Source organism: Manis javanica, chromosome 13 (assembly GCF_040802235.1).
Source record: "Manis javanica isolate MJ-LG chromosome 13, MJ_LKY, whole genome shotgun sequence".
Taxonomy (NCBI): Eukaryota; Metazoa; Chordata; class Mammalia; order Pholidota; family Manidae; genus Manis; species Manis javanica.
In genome coordinates, this window is record NC_133168.1 from 50,161,219 (window position 1) to 50,179,441 (window position 18,223).

Here is an 18,223-nt window from a genome sequence, read left to right on the forward strand (position 1 = left end):
GATCCTGCTATTCTAACTCCCCAGTGATGCAAAATTGCCAATCTTCAGACCACACTTTGAATAGCGAGGCTCTAATGCTCAATGCATGATTCAGTACCATGGACAGTGGAACAGGTGGGTACCCATTTCAGTCAAATCTCTTATTATCTTCTGTGGATAGACTGTTGCAACGAAATAGTCAGAAACTTTTAAAGAAAGTGCCTCTTGGATTGCCAGCAGCCATGATGTGATCTTTTCCTTCATATAGGTACAGATCTGTCCAGAGGAAACAACTGGGGCGTTAGAAGGAAGAGAGGGTGCCTCTTTTGCATTTTTATAAGGTATACTGCCAGTGCTCCTCAGGTAAAAAGAATCTAATCAGGTTTATTGTCAAATAAAGAAGTTAATACAGAATTAATAAAATATTTAGGGAATAGAATCAGCCTCAATGTTATAAAAACATCTATATGAGAAGGGTTAGCACTCTCACTTGCACATTTGATGAAAATAAATTAGCATCTTTTTGCTGCTAAATCTACTGAACTATTAGTCAGTTGTACATAATGAGAAAGAAAAATAAACAGTGATGGCAAAGTGTTATTTAAATCACAGTGAAATAAAAATGACCTTAAAATTTAAAAAAAATGTATTTCCATTAGCTTTTTCTTTCTCCCGTATTCCCTCCATATTTTAAGGATAAAGTCAGATAGATTATTTTCTTTGGTTGACTTTGTCTTTCTTTACTTCTTACTTTGAAACAGAAGCTATGGCTTCCAGCAGAGATACCTTGGGGGCTTTAAGACTATCAGTCTATTTCACAGGTGGAGGAAAGTAATTCAGGTAAGAGTTTGGCAATTCCATTTGTTTTCCATTAAAGATATTTTTATTTTCTGGTTGAGGACCACTTCTCAGGTCTGAAGATGTTATAGACTACATTTATGGCAAAAAAATTGGCATTCCCTTAACTTTGTTACATACTCTATTTAAGAGAGCTCATTCTTTTTCATTCCAGTGTATGTTTTCAAAATTAATTCATTAAAAATTTCTTGCCATTAATGGGGCTTACATTAAAATTGTACCAAGAGTGGAAATATTGACCTTCATATTTCAACATTTTTCTCAAGTTAATTACTGATTCCAGAGGAAGACTTTTTTTTATATCTACTATGTTAATAGCATTAAAACAAGTTCGGAGTATGTGCATGTGTGTGTTTAAATATGTGTTAATGATCTGTGTCATAGACAAGAAGAGTTTTATATGTATTGTTTCATTCAATTTATACTAAAACACATTATTTGAAATAAGTACTTTGCTCCTACTTAGGGATGGCAGATGTGAGGTGCAAAGTCTCTGTTAGTAGGTAGTTGAGATTACATTACAGGAAGGAGGACTCTCTTCACACTATGCATTCTTATAATATGGGCTTGTTCTATAGGAAATTTATATATCTCACAAGGATACATCAAAAAATATTATGTGTAAAGTGTATTGCAGCTTGATGGTGAGAGTTCCCCCCATTATTTCAACAGTAGGTATGGAGATAAATTCAAAATCCATTAGTGGCATGGTATATTCACATATTCACTGTTTTGTTTTGTTTTTCCAGATGGAGAGATACTGGCCATTAGCAGAGATTTAATAATTTACCTGAGCTTGCCTCTAGCACAATACCAGAGGAATATTTATAGCTAATATCTTGGGAATTTCTTGGTCTTCTGAATTGCAGATAATCTTCTACTTATAAGACAATCTTCTCTGAGATTAATAGTAATTATACTTAAAAGAAATATAAGTAATCCCTTTGTTGTGGTCTCATGTAGTTTATCTTTCTGCTTCCTTTTTGGTTGAATCACCGAAAGCTAAGTTCAGAAATGATCGTCAGTATCTGTGGCCGTAAGAATGTGCTTATTCCTTCTTTCATGGCCTTCCTCACTCCCTCTTGAGGAAGGCTCAGTAATTCATTAAACGTGTAAAATGATTAGATGACCATTTAAAATGTTTCACCACTTGTCTTAGATAGGAGGCCGTGTTTAATGATCTGTATGGACACTCGGAGCCTGGTACTCATTCCCTAGGAAGCTAGTGAAGGTAACCAGATGTCCACTCTTAGGAGCTTCATGAAAAAATGTGGTTTCAGGGTATTTCTTTATAATATAAAGATGTTACAACTAGAAGGAAGACCCAGTGGAATCACAACCCTTTGGAGGGGCACCTCTTACACACTGACAAATGTGTAAGAAAACCTAACAGAATTAAGCAGGCAACTGTGGGCTAAAGAGTACTAGATGCAGGTAGGGTAAAAATAAAACTACAGATGGTTTACAGAGGTGACTCATTTCTTCACACTGCACCCCCCCCACACACACACACCCCGCGACTCCTTTAGTTTAGTTTTTCCTTTTTTACACTCTGATTGTGAAATTTTTACTAAAAATGCCAAATCTCCAACTTCTTGGGGTCAAAACAGGAAAACTGTATTACAGGAAATCCATGTCTACAGTCTGTCTTCACTGCCATATCTGATTTCCAATACATCTATACATATTTTTTTAACTCTGGTAAGTTTTCATGGAATTCTCTTCTCCTCTCAATCTCTCTCTCTCTAACACATACACTGCACCCCAATGCCATGCTTGCCTTCAGTCCATCCCCTAAAGTACACTCAGCAGACACACAGTTACCTCCCATTCCCAGTGCTGGGGGCTAGTGTGCTCGGCACATGCCAGTGCCACAGTTGGAATATCTGAGAATCCAGAGTTTACACGAAACTTAACTTACTGAATTGACCTACATATATATTCATCACTTCTGTCTCTGCCAAACTGGTGGTAATTATCATATTGTTTTATTCTATGAACAGGGCGCAATCTCTACTCACTGGATGTTTGAGGGAAAGGAGTAATAACCTGTCCCCCTCATTACCCTTGATATTTAGAGCCTAACCTCAGCCCTGCTCACTGAAGCCGTCAACGAGCCGGTTCGCTTTCGTCCCACCTGCCCATGACCCTCGCCTTCAAGCCACTCTCCTAGGGCGCCTTCACGCAGCGGACCGACTAATTGGTTTGGAGCTCTAGGGCAGTGTAGACCGAGGGGGCTTTCACAGGGTTGGCTGCGGGCCGGGTTTGGCTTCACTCGCGCAGCGCCAGCGCAGCCCGCCAGGGGGACCCCAACCCGCCCAGGCGGCGTCAAATAAGAAAGAGCCCGAGGGGCGTGGAGCGGAGGGGCCTGCTCCAAGAACGCCCGCAATCAGCTGGTGGTCCCCTGCTGCTCGGGAGGACCTGCGGGCCCGGGCTGCGGCTCAGACCCAGGGTCCCCCGCAACGAGAGGCGTGCCCCACGGTGGGTGTGTCCGTTTCCCCGTTCTGGCCTTTCAGCCCGGAGAAGAGCTCTGGAAAGTGAGTATCTCGTTCTCAGATGGGTTTTGTCCGCGGTGACGCCGGTCCTAGAAGTGTAACTTCGCGGTCGGGGGACGAGTGCAGAAACTGGGGGTCCTGGTGGGGGAGAAGTGGGTGTTGTCAGCATCCTCGAGGAGGAGGCGAGAGGGGAGGGCAGCAGGCGGGGGTAGTTCCCACGGGTCGTAGGCGGCGGTGGCGAGATCGGCTCGCACCCGGGTGGCGACGGGGCCGCGGTGCTCCTGGAAGCCCGCCCCGCCCCCGCCCCCAGCCCGCCTCTTCCGCGCCTGGGGCGTGAGGTTAGGCTGGGATCTGTCTGAGGCCGAGCAGAAAACTTTTCCCCTCCCAGCCTCTGGGTCCCTTTTGTCTTGGAGGCGGCGACGGCGCCTGAGCTGCGCGTGCCTGTCCTCCGCTCCGCGCGCCGCGCCGGTGGCCTCCGAGGGCAGGGGCGCTCAGGCTCGGTGCGCTCCGTGGGGGCGGCCGGCAGCCCCGCGACCCGCGGCGGGCACAGGCGGCGGCGTCCTCCCCGCCCCGAGGCCGCCGCCACCCCGCGGCTCGGGAGTAGCGGGCCGCCCGCCCCCTCGCCTGACTCATCCGCCCGCGGTGGCCGCTCCGCGTCCTCTGCCCGAGCCCCGCCGGGATGGGGAGGGAGACCGCGGCTGCTCGCGGCTGCCGAGCTTCCCGCTGACGCCCCCGGGCCTGCCGCCGCCTTCGCTCGTCTCCGGAGGCACCCGACGTCCCAACAGCTCCTGGAGTGAGAGCCCGGAGGGGCGACTGGATCTCGAAGGCCCCGCGCTCAGGACAGGTGAGGGGGAAGGAACGCGTGCTGCCGAGGTGCAAATGTGGGTGGGCAGCCGCTGCAACTGAAACGGGGCACCCTTTCAGCCCTACTGTCCCCTGCTTCAGTCTCCAGAGTTAGGGTAAGCACTGTTTCCTGAAGTTTGGGAAATAAACCAAGTACGCCGTGTTCCGGACTGCTCGGTCTCCGCTGGGCAAGAGAAGCGGTGCGGGGCAGCCTCCGAGATCCCGGAGCGCCTGGCTGGGTTTCTTCTCCAAGCTACACCTTCCTTTGTCTCCGTTCCAGAGAGTCAGCATTCTCTGCAAAGATGTCCACAGCGTTAATTTATCGTCGTCCTTGCAGGAGCAAAGTGTGGTCAGGGTTTTCTAAAGCAGTATCTGTATGTGGCACCAGCTCCTTAGGCAAAATAAGGAGCTAAGGCAATTATTTGCCCAGTTCAGCCTACTCTAATTGTATAGTCTGTCCTAAAGAGAAGGGGCTGAGGGAGTGCAAGATTTACTTCATTAATCATTCTTTTGCTATAAATTGTCCAAGCCAGTGTTTCACGTTGTATAGGTGCAAGCTCTCTGTTTTTATTGCCCATAAATGTAGACTGACAAGGTTAGGTGTGTGTGTGATACTTGTAATAAAAACAACTAATTGTTCAACACCAGGCATTAGTAATGCCAGAAAGCCAGATGCTTCACCTATATGTAATTTACTAATTGGAGTCAATCCCAATACACCTTAGTCTGTTGTATATCTCAGAACTAAATATGTTGTACTAGTGTGTCTCACCCTGTTTTTTCTTCTGAAGACCTTCAAAAGTAGTTGTGGACAACTATATACATAGAAAACATTTCAAGAACGGGCAACTATTCTAATTTGTCAGTAAGAGTATTGAACTCTTTCAGTTTTGCAGTCAAACCAAGTTCTGAGGTAAACTTTCTGTAGTGCTTTATGCATAAATATTACCTGCTCATGGAAAAGCTACTTACTTTGATGGTTTGTCATGTCTTGCATTATGGAAATACTACTGAATGACCTTCAGCTGTTTTTTGGCTATAGATACCAGAATATATTACCGTTTTGTGAAAAGTAGGCTAGATTTGGAACCTTCTTAAACCTTACTTTATTTTCCTCTATTGTTTACCCATACAGAAGCATCTGCTTATAGTTTCATGCTTTTCAAACAACTTAAGTGAAGGAGTTCTTCTAAATAGAAAATAATATTTCCATTATATGGAAACTATCGTTAAATGCTTTAGCAATTTAATACTATGACATTTTTTTTACTCTTAAAAATATATACCAAGGTTGTTAGGAATGATTTTCTCTAACCAAGTCCTACTAGAGAGCTCAAAATTATGAGATGATTTAGCTATGATTTGTAACTGTGGTTATAATTAGCTTTGTATCCTAGGCTGGGAAAGCCTTCAGTGAAAAAGAGTTGTTGAGTGGGAAGTCTGTGTGTGCAATTTCCAGACAGTAGGCATAGAAAAGTTCTACCTGTTGCTTCTGAGGTGGTTCCAGGTAAATGCGTGTAGTAGCCTAAAAGTACTCATGATCAAGAGGGATCTCCAGGAAAGATCATTGTAACGGGTAGCTTTACTTGTTATTTTAACTTGGAATAATTTTTAGTGAAGCTTTTAAATGCTCTAAGAATTAGATTGCTATAATTGGACTTGTGTAGTTCCAGAATTATGACAACAACTCAGAGAAAGATAACTATTGACATATAGGGAGAGTGAATCCAAACTGATTGCTTAAATTCTCACGATGATTCTCAGCATAAAGGAAAAGAAATTCATATTCATCTTAGGAAAATAGATAAGAACAAAGATAAAATCCGATGTCAGCTTTTACATTTCTTAAGCACAATTGGTAGAAGATAAAACATAAGTCCTCATAGTAATGCACATAAATTATTAAACAAAATGTAGAGTCTCAAAGAGGTAGTTTAAAAATAAATTTCATTTAGTATTATTTTCTCTAAATAGGAGACAATGTGGGGAGCCGTCATCAGGCAAAACACATTTGGAAAAAGAACTTGTGTAGAGATTAAAAAAAACAATCTGCAGAGAGATGGACTCTCCATTTAATTAAGGAACATATGATTTGCAGTTTTATCAACTGTATCCATTTCAGAACCTAGGATGAGTTTTGCCTGCTAAGGTCTGATATGTACCCAAGCACTCAGAGAACACGGACGAACACTCCTTAGGTGCGGTGTTAGCCAGTGCATGGTGCAGTAACCTCTCCCATGGGACCTCCCATAGGCTGGTGGGGAGAAGACTGGAAAACGTGTCACAGAGCTGTGAGCACCTGGGATGGTCCTTGGGCATCAGGGCCCTAGATGGGGAGTAGGAAAACCCAACTTGTCCTCCTGAGCTGCTGACTATGTGGCCCTGGATGGACCCTTGGCCCTTCTGGATCTCTGTGCCCTAATCAGCAGATCGAGGGCTTTGGACTGTGATCTTCCCATCCTCTTTCTAAAACGCTGCATGATGAACCCTGGTAGAATTAAGGAAAGAATTAATCAGATTGTAGTGTGCAGGGATTTAGTTAGTAGAGTCTCAGTTCAGGGAAGACAGGCTGAAGGCCCTGTTGGAAGTAGAGAAAGGTAGCAATGTTGCTAATAGGAGGTTGAAGGAGATCGTATCTGGGGCATCTGACCCATCATTGATTATCTGAGTTCACAAAACATAAGAAAATAATAAATACCACCTTTCACTTAATACTTGATGGTTTTTGATGAATTTTTACAAGTAATTGCAATTGATTTTTTGTAACAACCGAGGAGGTAATTAGAGCAGAAAGATGATGAAACCAGTACTAATAGTGCAAAGCACAAGTGTGCTCCACTGCCCTGCTGTGGGGTTTGTAGCAATACGAGAAGCTAGAACATGCTTTGGAAACCCTGTGTTAGCGTGAGAGAGAGAGAAGGTTGTTGTCAGATTTTAGTGGAAGTTCTAATTTTGGAATAAAAATTCAGATTACATTCTGGAAGATAAGAGTCTCCAATTAAGAGATCGAGGTCTCCTGAAATGTCTTGAATTCTGATCATTGGTGTTTAGTCTAATGACTCCTGTTCTGTGCTTTCTTCCCACCTCACCTCCCTCCCCTTGCCAGCAGGAATTCTGGGGTTTGCCTATTAGAGAGTCATTGGTAAGACTACTAAGAGCTGTGAGTGCAGCTGAGAAAGGGAAATTCTTGTATAAAAGAGGGATTTCTTGGGACATTGTACTGTTAATCAACAGGGTAAGTTTGAGTAGCAAGTTGTGTGTGTGTTTTTTTGTTTTTTTTTTTGCAAAACATTGTTGCCAGAGGTGAAATTAGAGAGGAGTGGAAGGGATGTGAGCAAGGTGTGAAGATGTGGGTCTGTACCTCTCCTCCTATAGAGGCATTATACTCTGCACCAAGCATTAACTTCACCGAAAGAGGACAATTACCCCCACTTCCCACCGTGTTCCTGGGGAAGGCAGTTTGTCATGATTTGCTTGGTTATAGATGTGAGGAATCTATATTTAACTAGGTTAAGCGGAAACAGACTTACTATTAGGCTCATGTGGCTGGACAGTCCAAAGGTGGACCTTGCTTCAGTCATAGTTGGAAGCCAGAGACTCACACGACTATGTTGGTGTTCTTTCTGTCTTTCTCTGTTTTCTCCTCTCCTCTCTGTGTCAGCTTCTTTCTGAGGCCCCTTTCCAGGTGTTGAGGAAGAGGACTGTCAGTAGTTCCAAGCCTGCATTTTTGGGCTTTTGAGCCATAAGAATGAGAGGTCTTGTCTCTTCCAGGTCCCATTTGTAGAAATCTCCTGAAAGGGCTGTGATTAGTCCTGCTGCAGTGGTTGTTGAATCAGTCTCTACATCTATCATAGAGAGTGCTACTTGTGAGTCTTGGATTGAATCATGTGCCCAACACTGTGTGTATGTGGTGCTGGTGGTGGGGTGGGTAGGAGGAGGCTGGTAGGGGCACCATGGTGAACAGTTTTGTCAAGACCACATAGAGATGTGATTCTCCCAAGCTAATGATGCTGCCAGTCAAAAGCAACATGTCTATTATTGAAGAAGATTCTCCCTTTTCTGGGACAGCAAAATGATGTGATGTTTGTACATGGAGCCAACTCAGGTACCCAAGGTCAGGCATAATCCAGAGGTGGAACCCTCCTCCCAGCCAGGGCAAATCCCAGTGATGAAATAATGCCCTCTGTATCTAGACTTTGCTGAAAGGATTATGGTTCCCAGAATAATATTGAATGAGGAGCCCACCATTTCTCCATATCTGTGTACTTTTAGCAAATACTCCTGTGCTTTATCTCCAGCCTATGGATTTCATTTCCAGAAATCCTGGTTATCAGAGATCAGGAGAGTCAAGACACCTATTTGGGGCATTATAGATGCAGTGAAGGTTGACACAGAAAAGTGGATTAATGAACACAGGACAATTGTTTATGCAAATTCATTGGGTTTGTGGGAGATAGGCAGAGGGTAGGCAGTAGGAATAGATTACAGTCATCACTTAGGTGGCCTAAAGCTACAGGTCCCAAATTAGAATTTCGGCATGTATAAGCAACATTGTGAACCTCTGGTGAGGTTGTATGTGAGGATGAAGGAGCATCTCTGTTGACAGAAGTATCTGTGGGATGAACTGGATCAAGGACGACCAGACCACGAAGACAGGCCGAGCCAGGAGGTGAAGTGGCTGTACGTTGTGGGTAGTCATGGTAGCTGGACTGTGTAGAAAGGAGGCCTGTGGTTACCATGAGTCCTAGGGCAAAACTTTTATATATATAGCACTGATATTTATTGAGGACCTATTTAGTATACCAGGTCCTGTGTTACATGCTTTAAATTCATTATATTACTTAGATCTCATAAAAGCTCTCTAAGGTGAGAAAACTGAAAGTTAGGGAGGTAAATAACTTGCTTATGAAGTGGTAGCTCTGGGATTCAAACCCTGGCAGTCCAAGACAAAAGCCTGGGCTTTAATAAACTGTGCAGTACTACCTCTCAAGCTCAAGGTCAGAATCCAGGATATCAGGCCAGATTGAAGGACGGGCCAAGGTCAGGCCCTCTAATAGGTAACCAGAGTGACAGAAGTTCCAGAGGGGATTGAATAAAGGTGATCAGGGTGAAGGTGCAAATATCCCTGCTCAGCGGCAAACTGGACACGGATGCCGAAGTAAAATATCATGTGTGGATTATTGGTTTGGGATTTGGAGCATAGCAAGGAAATTAGATGGGAGGAACATCAGGAAGTTGAACAGGTGGGCAGATCAATAGAACAACTTGATTGTTCTTCTGAGAACAGGAACTCTCCCATCTGCCCTGTTTTAAATACTCTTCCTGGTGTAAGTCAATAAGAATATGTAATGGGTGGCTCCTCAGAGGGAGACAGGATTCTGTTAGTGTCAGGCACTGTTAGGAAAAAAAAGAGCTAATATTTGTAGAGCATCTGCCATGTGCCATAGATAGATAATTTCACCAAATCTTCATTACAGCCCTTGTGAGGGTAAATACTGTGGCTTCTTTTTTCTTTTTTTCAAGGCAAGTCAAGAAATGGAGGCTTCAAGAGGCTAAATTACTTACTTACTTGAGTTTCTGGAGCCAGACTGTAAGATGAAGGAGCTGTCATGGAAACCCAGATCTGTCTGAATCTAGACCTCATCCTGCATCATCAGGGAGGCAGGCTGGTCCGGGCAGAGCAAGGCCAATTTCAAGTCTGGGTGGCAGAAATGGGGAAGTCAGCAGGGGTGTGTGGTTGTAAAGGGAGACCAGGAGTCAACTTTTAGACATCAGAATGTGAGAAGAGAGCAGGTCAGAAAAGGATTTGCCCAGCAGGATCAGATCTGATGTTAGAAGAAGATGGGGTTAGATTAATCATCTAGTAGGGTGTTTTTCCCCTCAGTGCAGGATCTCTATCATTATGCAGGACAGATAGATCAGCAAGTCCGATGTTTGGGAGGCCTAATTTTAGTCACTGATTTTAGTTGAAGAGAAGGGACTTTTACCAACTGCCATGGCCTGAATTTACCTTTATACATACAGGTGCTTGCCCTGAAATATGATAAACAGATTCAGAGAGAGAGAGAGAGAGAGAGAGAGAGAGAGAGAGAGAGAGAGAGAGAGAGAGAGAGAGAGTATTAGCATGCATACTGAATTAGTAGGTACATGAAACACACTCCAGCTATAACCATCTATACTTGAAGATACTCCAAATGGAATTATTTACTAATGGAATATCATTGACATCCTGTCATTCTCTAGCAACTGCAAGGTCAAATTTTTATCTGCTTAGACACAGGACTGAATGCAAATTTTGTTGTGTGCAATGGACTGTGTGTGTATGTGTATGTAACAGGAAAAGGAATGAGAACATATATGAGAATGTATATTCGAGGCATATCTGTGAGAATTCACAGCCTTTTTAGGAAGGTAAAACAGCCATGCATAAGATTTTTAAAGCAACATAGTAGAATAATATGATTTGAAAGTTGGAAGGATCTTTCAGAGGGTAATCAAGGTGACAGCACTAGCTAGAATTATGAAGTACAAACTTAATAGTAGTAGTTGAACATAAATATTAGGGAGACTAACAGGAATGGAACTATCTGAAACCTGGGGAGGCTTCCAGGAAGAGGTAAATTGTGGTGACTATGTATAGTCAGAGAGATAAGAGGAGAACATCCAGGTAGGACTGAGAATTTATTGGTGCCCTTCAGCTGGAGACCACCGGGAAATTACTTGTGGTCGAACAGGTAGGGTTTGCTATTTGCTACACCTGGGAAGAATATATATCACAGAGAAATGTGGGGCTTCTCAGTAAGAGGGTGTTAGAAGTTAGTTATTATAGGATTTGGGCTTGTTTTATGTGATTGAGAGAGTGTTTAAAGAAGCAGGGCTTTGGTCTGGATTGAAGTAGGGATAATCCTGTGATTTTGTATCTTAACAAACTACCACAAAAGAGGCAAGACTAGAGAGGCTAACACTGTAATTGGCAGGCAGCAGCAGTCACTCAGCCAAATTAGGGGAGTATTGGTCATTTTGAGGATTGGACAATGCTCATGGTTTTGTTTGTGTTCCGACATGATGACAGAGTGGTCTTATTTCTGTTCTGAGCTGTCATGGTCACAGAGTGGCTTTGTCTTGTATTGATGTTCTGAGAAACTGTTTGCGTCCAACAGGAGAACCCCAGGGCCTTAGCTGTGAGTGGCAGGACTGCTCGGGGATGTCAGGGGTAGCTCTGCTCTTTCATGAACAGGAAATTACATTCCAAAGGTACCTGATTCCATGCACCAACCAAGATTTCCATTACAATAGAATCCTGTTAGTGAATGTTTCTCTTTGGGATTATTGAGGTAATTTCTCCTCATATTATAATAGTTTGTTTAACGACATGTATTCAGTGCCCGCTGTTTACCAGGTACTCAGATTCTGGGGATATCAGGATAACAAGGATCTCAAGAATTTCATAATTTCATGGGAGAGCCAGATATAAACCAATGATTATAATACATTGAAATAAAGCTGGAAAGAATATTAGAGGCTCATAGGATCTAAGTAATGCCAAAAAGAAACAGGCTCTTTCACAAACAGCTAATCACAGAGGTGCTGATAGGTTGGCAGCTGTAAAGAAGTTTTTACCTTTTGAGAATCAGCATCTCTGGGCTGAAATGTAGGATGGATCCAGAGAATCTCAATACTCTGTGTGATTTTGGCATAGGAGGGGCACAAATTTGGCTCCCTTAGCAAACCACCTATCAGATCAGCAAACTGAACATACATGTGCAAGTATTTGTAATATAAGAGTTACTTTATTTTTGAAGTAGTATTATCATTTCTAATCATAAAAGCGGTACATGCCTCCAATAAAAATGTAGGAAAATACATTAAGGATAAGAGATCAGGGAGAAAATTTGCCTGTAATAACATGACCCAAAGGCCCCCATAACATTTTGGCATTTTCCCCTTCCTTATTTTAAATGAATTTTTTCCATCGTTAATAACATTTTTACAACCTGCTTTCTTTGCTTCACCTTATGTCCTAAATATTTTCCAACTTCTAGGCAAGCTTTATTTATGTCTGTATAATATTTGATCATATGGATACACCATAATTTATTAACTATTCCCCCTAAATTGTACTTTTAGGCTATTTCCAAATAACTGGTATTATAAATAGCATTTTGATGAGATCTTTGTTCGCATTTCAGATTACTTTTTTAAGCAAGATTCTTGGAGGAGTAATTCCTGGGTCAAAGGGGTATGAATGTCTTAAAACTTGAGATACTTAATGAAAACCCAGTTTTCAGAATAGTTGAACTTGTGATTGATAGTGTATGGAAATACCTCCTCACCATGCCTGCCGTGCCTGCCCTAGAGTTTTATTTATTTATTTTTTTAATGAGAAAAGCTGCCATTTCAAAATGAGTAACAGCTTCTGCTAACTGCTGATTTCTTTCCTTTGTTACCCAAAACTCTCTTTTAGAATGTAGACTGTTAAAATATTGTGGTGAACCACTGAACTTTAAAAATTTTATTTACAAGTGTTCCTTCAGACAGAGGAAAATTAGCTCGTGAATGATTTTTTTTTTAAGTCAGTAATATATACCTCCTGTGTGGGTGCTCTTCAGACCTTAGTGGTGGGAACCTGGGGATCCACGTGATGCAGGGCACAAGCCCAGCTTTGAGGGCAAACCCTCCCTAGCTCTGCGTCTGGAGCCGAGTGGTCAGGTCCTTGCAGCCGTGGGATATGTAAGTGTTGTGCTCATAGTTCCTATGCTATGCAAAGGGGCTGTGACCCAAGTGAGTGCAGGCCAGTGTCTGTTCATTTATGGCTGTGTTTCCAGCAGGTAACCAGGTTGCCCTGCTGGGTAGAATGTGAGGTGGGATGTGCTTTAAGATAGAAAGTAAAAACGTTTGAGCTTTCCCCTGAGAGAACCTCTGCTCTGTTCAAAATCGATTCCCCCAAATAAGCCAAGATCCTGAATTTCAAACCTTCTTATTTTATTGCCCCTTCCAAAGAAAAGCCAACCACATTATAGTTTCTGGTGTTTATACTGATGGACTTTGACTCATCCCACAAGAAGGAGGAATTTGGATCTTTCCTAAATCCCTGTAGGATTTTGTTGTCCAAAAACATTGCTTGAGATTACAAGGGAGCTACCAGCCTTACCATAGCAGTCAGTTTGTGGTGGAGTTTGTGTGCCAATTTCAGTTTTTCCACAACTGCAGTTTTTCCTCAAAAATAATTCACAACTCAAATAAAAATAATTTGTATTTTCTTCTCAAAGTTGAAGGAGACTTCATAGTGTTTTAACTCCATTTCCTTTTATGGATCTCAGTCAATAAATTTGAGGAAAATTATTTTTATTCATTTGTTTACCAACTCACTATTTAGTGAGATTCATTCAGGAGTTGCTGTTAAATTCTACTTATGACACATTTTGTCAAATGTGAGGCACTTACATAATGATAATATGGAAAACTATATAGGCAAACATAACCTATACATTTATTATGTGCTTACTGAAAGGATATGTGAAGTTTCTCATAACATGCGTAAGATAGTCCACTCAAGCTCTGTAGGAAGTTCACTGATGAATAATTGATTCAGTGAATAATGTGTGTTGGCATCTGGGAATAGGGTAGGGATCAAAACAAAGGTTGTGGTGGAGCACACGTTCTAGGTGGGAGAGACCAGCAAGACAGTTTCAGACAATGGAAAGTGCTATAGGGAAGTAGAGGAATTTGATATAATAGAGTGCCTGGGCTTTTGTAAATCAGCTGGTCAGGGAAAACCTCTCTTTGAGTCATTTGAATTAAAACTTACAAGCTAAGAGCCAGCCTTACATTTCTGGTGGTAGGGGGTGAGGCAGGGGAGCAGGAGGTAGGTTTTATTTCACTGCAGTAGGAAGTCATTGGAAGGTTTTTCTTTTGGAACATGTTTGAGGATATTTATTGAAAAACGGGGTGAGGTTAAGAATGCAGTGTAGCACAATGAGATATCACCTTACACCTGTCAGAATGACCACTAGCTAAAGACAAGAAATAACAAATGTTGGTGAAAAGGTGGAGAAAAGAGAACCCTCCTACACTGTTGGTAGGAATGTCAGTTGGTGCAGCCACTATGGAAAGCAGTATGGAGGTTCCTCAAAGAACTAAAATAATAATAATAATAATAATAATAATAATAATAATAATAATAATAATAATAATAATAATATCACTTAACCCAGCAATTCCACTTCTGGGAATTTACCTGAAGAAAACAAAATCACTGAGAGATATATGCACCCTGTGTTTATTGCCACATCATTTATTATAACCAAGATATGGAAGCAACCAAAGTGCCCATCAATAGATAAACAGATAAAAATGTGGTACACATATACAATGGAATATTATTCAGCTGTAAAAAAGAAAGAAATCTTGCATTTGCAACAACATGGATGGATCCAGAAGGTATTATGCTTAACTGAAATAAGCCAGGCAGAGAAAGACACATAGATATGATTTCACTTATGTTTGGAATCTAAAAACACAAAAGAAACAAATTAACCAAACCAAAATAGACTCATGGACACTGATAAGTGACTACTGGTTCCATGGATTGTGAGGGGGACTGTTGTTTGTGGGGAAGGTGGGAAAATAGGCAAAGGAGATAAAAAGGCACAAAACTCATTCATAATATCACTTAGTGACAGGAATGAAAGTACAGCATAGAGAGAATATAGTCAATAATATTGAAACAAAACAAAAAAAAATAAAGAATGCAAAGTCATACCTCACTGTAATGATGATATTGGGTTTGGGAGTAAAAGCAACATTTACATTAGAAGCTCCCTGAGCAGTAATGTTCAAGATATGCCAAATATCATAATGTGGCTGAAGACGCTCCATATAAGTGTATCCACTGTTTTAATATAAATAACAATGTTAAATATTAATACAAATACATTCCTTTCAGTAGAATATAAATGACTTAGTCCACTGTATTTTGTTATGTGAAGCTTATATTTTTTAACTGTGCCTAGCTTAGTGACATGTATATTCATGCATTCAGTAAATGTTTGCTGAATTAATTATATGGAATCTTCTATGATGTCAGAAGAAAAATCACTCTAGGATATAAAATCTCAAATAAAGGACAAATTTTTATGAAAAGACAATAATTTCTTGAAAAAGTTTAGATAAAATGTTAACTGTATTCTGAATATTAATAATATTTAAAAATTATTCAAAATATTAAAAATTTAAATATTGAACATATAAATAGAATACACAGATATAATTATATCTTTTGCTTACATTCCCCCCTGCCACCCAGTATAAACAGAAATCTCTGGAAAGACCACATATTAGTTAAAGGTTGCATTAGCATCAGTTGGTTTTGCCACACCTGACACGTGGAAATGCCTTATTTACTTCATGAGTCTCCCATTCCTTGAACTAACCTCTGTGCAGAATTCTTCTGCCAACACCTGCATGGTTAATATGATAATAGCATATAAACTAGTTATGCTTGTTAAGAATGTTTAGTTCAGTGTCTTTGGGGAGATCTAGTTCAGGTATACTTATGGAGTCATCACGCATTTGTCAAGAGCATGCCACTTGCCAGCCGCTGCGGTCAGTGTGGGGGCAGAACAGGCTTCTCGAGGACCCAGTCTGAAAGGCAATCTGGGTGGGTCTCTCTGAGTCTAAGCTTGGGGAAAGGGGTGGTAGTGAATGAAATGGTGGATTAGTTCACTGAAGCCTTAAATTCGGAATGTGGCTAAGTGGTTTTTAAAAGATAGATTACAAAGTAAGACAAAGGAGGAAAGGCAGCCCATGCCATCCATCTCCAGATAACAGAGCCACCGGCGTCCTGACACTCACTGCAACTGATATTACCCTGAGGAGTTTCAGTTTTCCTGCCTCAATTGCCAGAGGCTCCTTGCTCACTTGGCAGGATACCTGCAGGCTGGTAGGCTCCCGGGACTCAACCCTGCCTGCTTCCCCAGGCACCCAGCCCTCCTTTCTTAGCCTCTTGCTTTGGTGGGGGTCGGGGTAAAGAGTGGGGGCCAGCTGCTTGGCTGCCCTGCCTTGGGATCCACCAGTCTAAGCTGCTCCTCTCAGTCCTCACTGGCAGTGCTCCTCCTTGACCTTCACAGCCCTGCTGCCTTCTTGATTTCTGGTAGCCCATCACTCACTCATTCCTTTGTTCATTGATTCAGTAAGTATTTTCTGAGTGCCTACTATGTACAATTGCAGGCACCAGATGTCTAACGGGAAACAAAGCCCTACATTATAGTTGGAAGAGACAGACAATACACCTATAATTTGTTGTGAGAAATAGTAAGAAGAAAAATAAAGTAGGGCCCAGGGAGAGAGAGTGAGCGGAATGGGGATTGGAGTAGCATAGTCACCGAAAAGCCCCACACGTTTGAACAGAGACCTGAAGGAAGGAAGTGAGGGAATCATTAGAATGTCTGGGGAGGAGAGTGCCCAGGGGAACAGAAAGTGCAAAGGTCCTGAGGAGGCAGCCTGTGAAGTGGGAGCTGACTTGGAATATTTGAATAGCAAAGAGGCCAGCATGGTTAAAACAAAGCAGAGGCTCATAGAGGGTCTTGGGGCCACAACGAACTTTGGACTTTATTCTGAGTAAAGGGCTTAGGAGGAAGGTTTGGGGATTTCCACACTTAGGATGGTTAGAGAAGCATAGAAGGAATTAGCAGTGCTGGAGGCAAGAGAAAAGTTAGGAGTGTGAGGTCACTGATAAACGGTACATGATATTAGCAACAAAGCTTTGTAAGGACACAATTCAACTTCTTTCTCTAATTTTATCTTCCATTGCATCCCTGAGGTTTGAAGTATAGCCTTCAAACTTTGGGATGAAATAGGCTTAGAAATTACTGAAAATCTTTTTAAATTTTTGAGTTTCATGTTATAGTTATTGATACTGAATTGGAACAGAGTAGATGAACAAGTCATACCTTCACAGTAAAGTGATAGTAGAATAACATATCTGAAGGGCATTTTCATTATCGTGCTGACTACTAATCTGTTCTATCAACTCCACTGCTGCCTTCCAGTTTAGTAGGTCTTTATACTCTTTAATGCATCTGTATATACCTTTTAAAGCATCACTAGCTCATTGTCTTTGTGATCAGTGTTTTTAAAACCACAAGAAGAGGTTTAAGCTGTTCTATTTTCCAGGACTCTGTAAGGAAAATATAATTTAAAAGAGAGTGACAACCCCAAATCGCCTGTGCTATGCCAGACAAGCATTATAGCATGATATTATACCCTGATAATGGGAGGCAACCTTCTAAAAAAAAATTAAATTGCATGTATAAAGAACATTTCATGACAAGAGTCAAAGAGTCATTTAAAAATTTTAGTGGTGGGACCAGGAAGGTTTATTTGATTTTTATTCTTTAGTTTTCTATAGTTTATCTAACAGGATTTGATGAATTGCTAACTAAAAGTTAACCTTTGAAAGGCTGGTTAGCTGACCTGCCCGGAGCTTCTCTAAGAGGGAGCCTATCTCTGGTCTGTGTTCTCTTTCATTCTTCCCAGAAACTTGCTGCCATCTGGCTGCCTAGTTGGGTGGCTGTCCTTCAAAAATATTTTTTTAAAAGTATAGTCAACTTTTGATTATCTGGGCTACTATGATTTAAGTGAGATTTTGTTTAGAAAAAAAGAGTTCTGTTGCCATGCATAATTTGAAAATCACTGGAGAATGTAAGCATTACCACCTGAGCACTATGTGACCTTGGTCATGTTACTCAACCTTGCTGAGCCCCAGTTCACTCATTTGTGGCATGGAACATGACCTCCTTGGAACTGTTGTTGGGGTTATTAAAGGTCATATTAAGTAATTGTGCAAAGTAGGTGACATGAAGTGACACTGCCCAGTGTGGTCCCTTCTCTCCTTTTACTTCCACCAGGATGACCTTGCTGCGCACAGATGCTCTGTATGAAACAGCTGTTATTTCTGCCTGGATGGAAAATCCTTGCTAGGGGAAGCACTTTTTCACTTGTCTAGATCCACCTTGAATGAACCTCTTCCTGTGGAGTTGTCCCGTGCC

General features: G+C 41.7%; 1 protein-coding gene across 2 annotated transcripts in view; it reads left to right on the forward strand.

The window, feature by feature from the left end:
* The first annotated feature begins 2,018 nt into the window (after positions 1–2,018).
* The window catches only part of TMEM200A (transmembrane protein 200A), a 92,643-nt gene continuing 76,438 nt past the window's right edge, over positions 2,019–18,223 (forward strand). The window contains exon 1 of one of the 2 annotated variants that reach the window (XM_036994073.2): positions 2,019–3,374. The gene's annotated coding sequence lies outside the window, so the exon portion shown is untranslated. Of the gene's footprint in view, positions 3,375–3,730; positions 4,177–18,223 lie in introns of those variants that run through there. The other variant, XM_036994071.2, reaches the window with a different exon arrangement.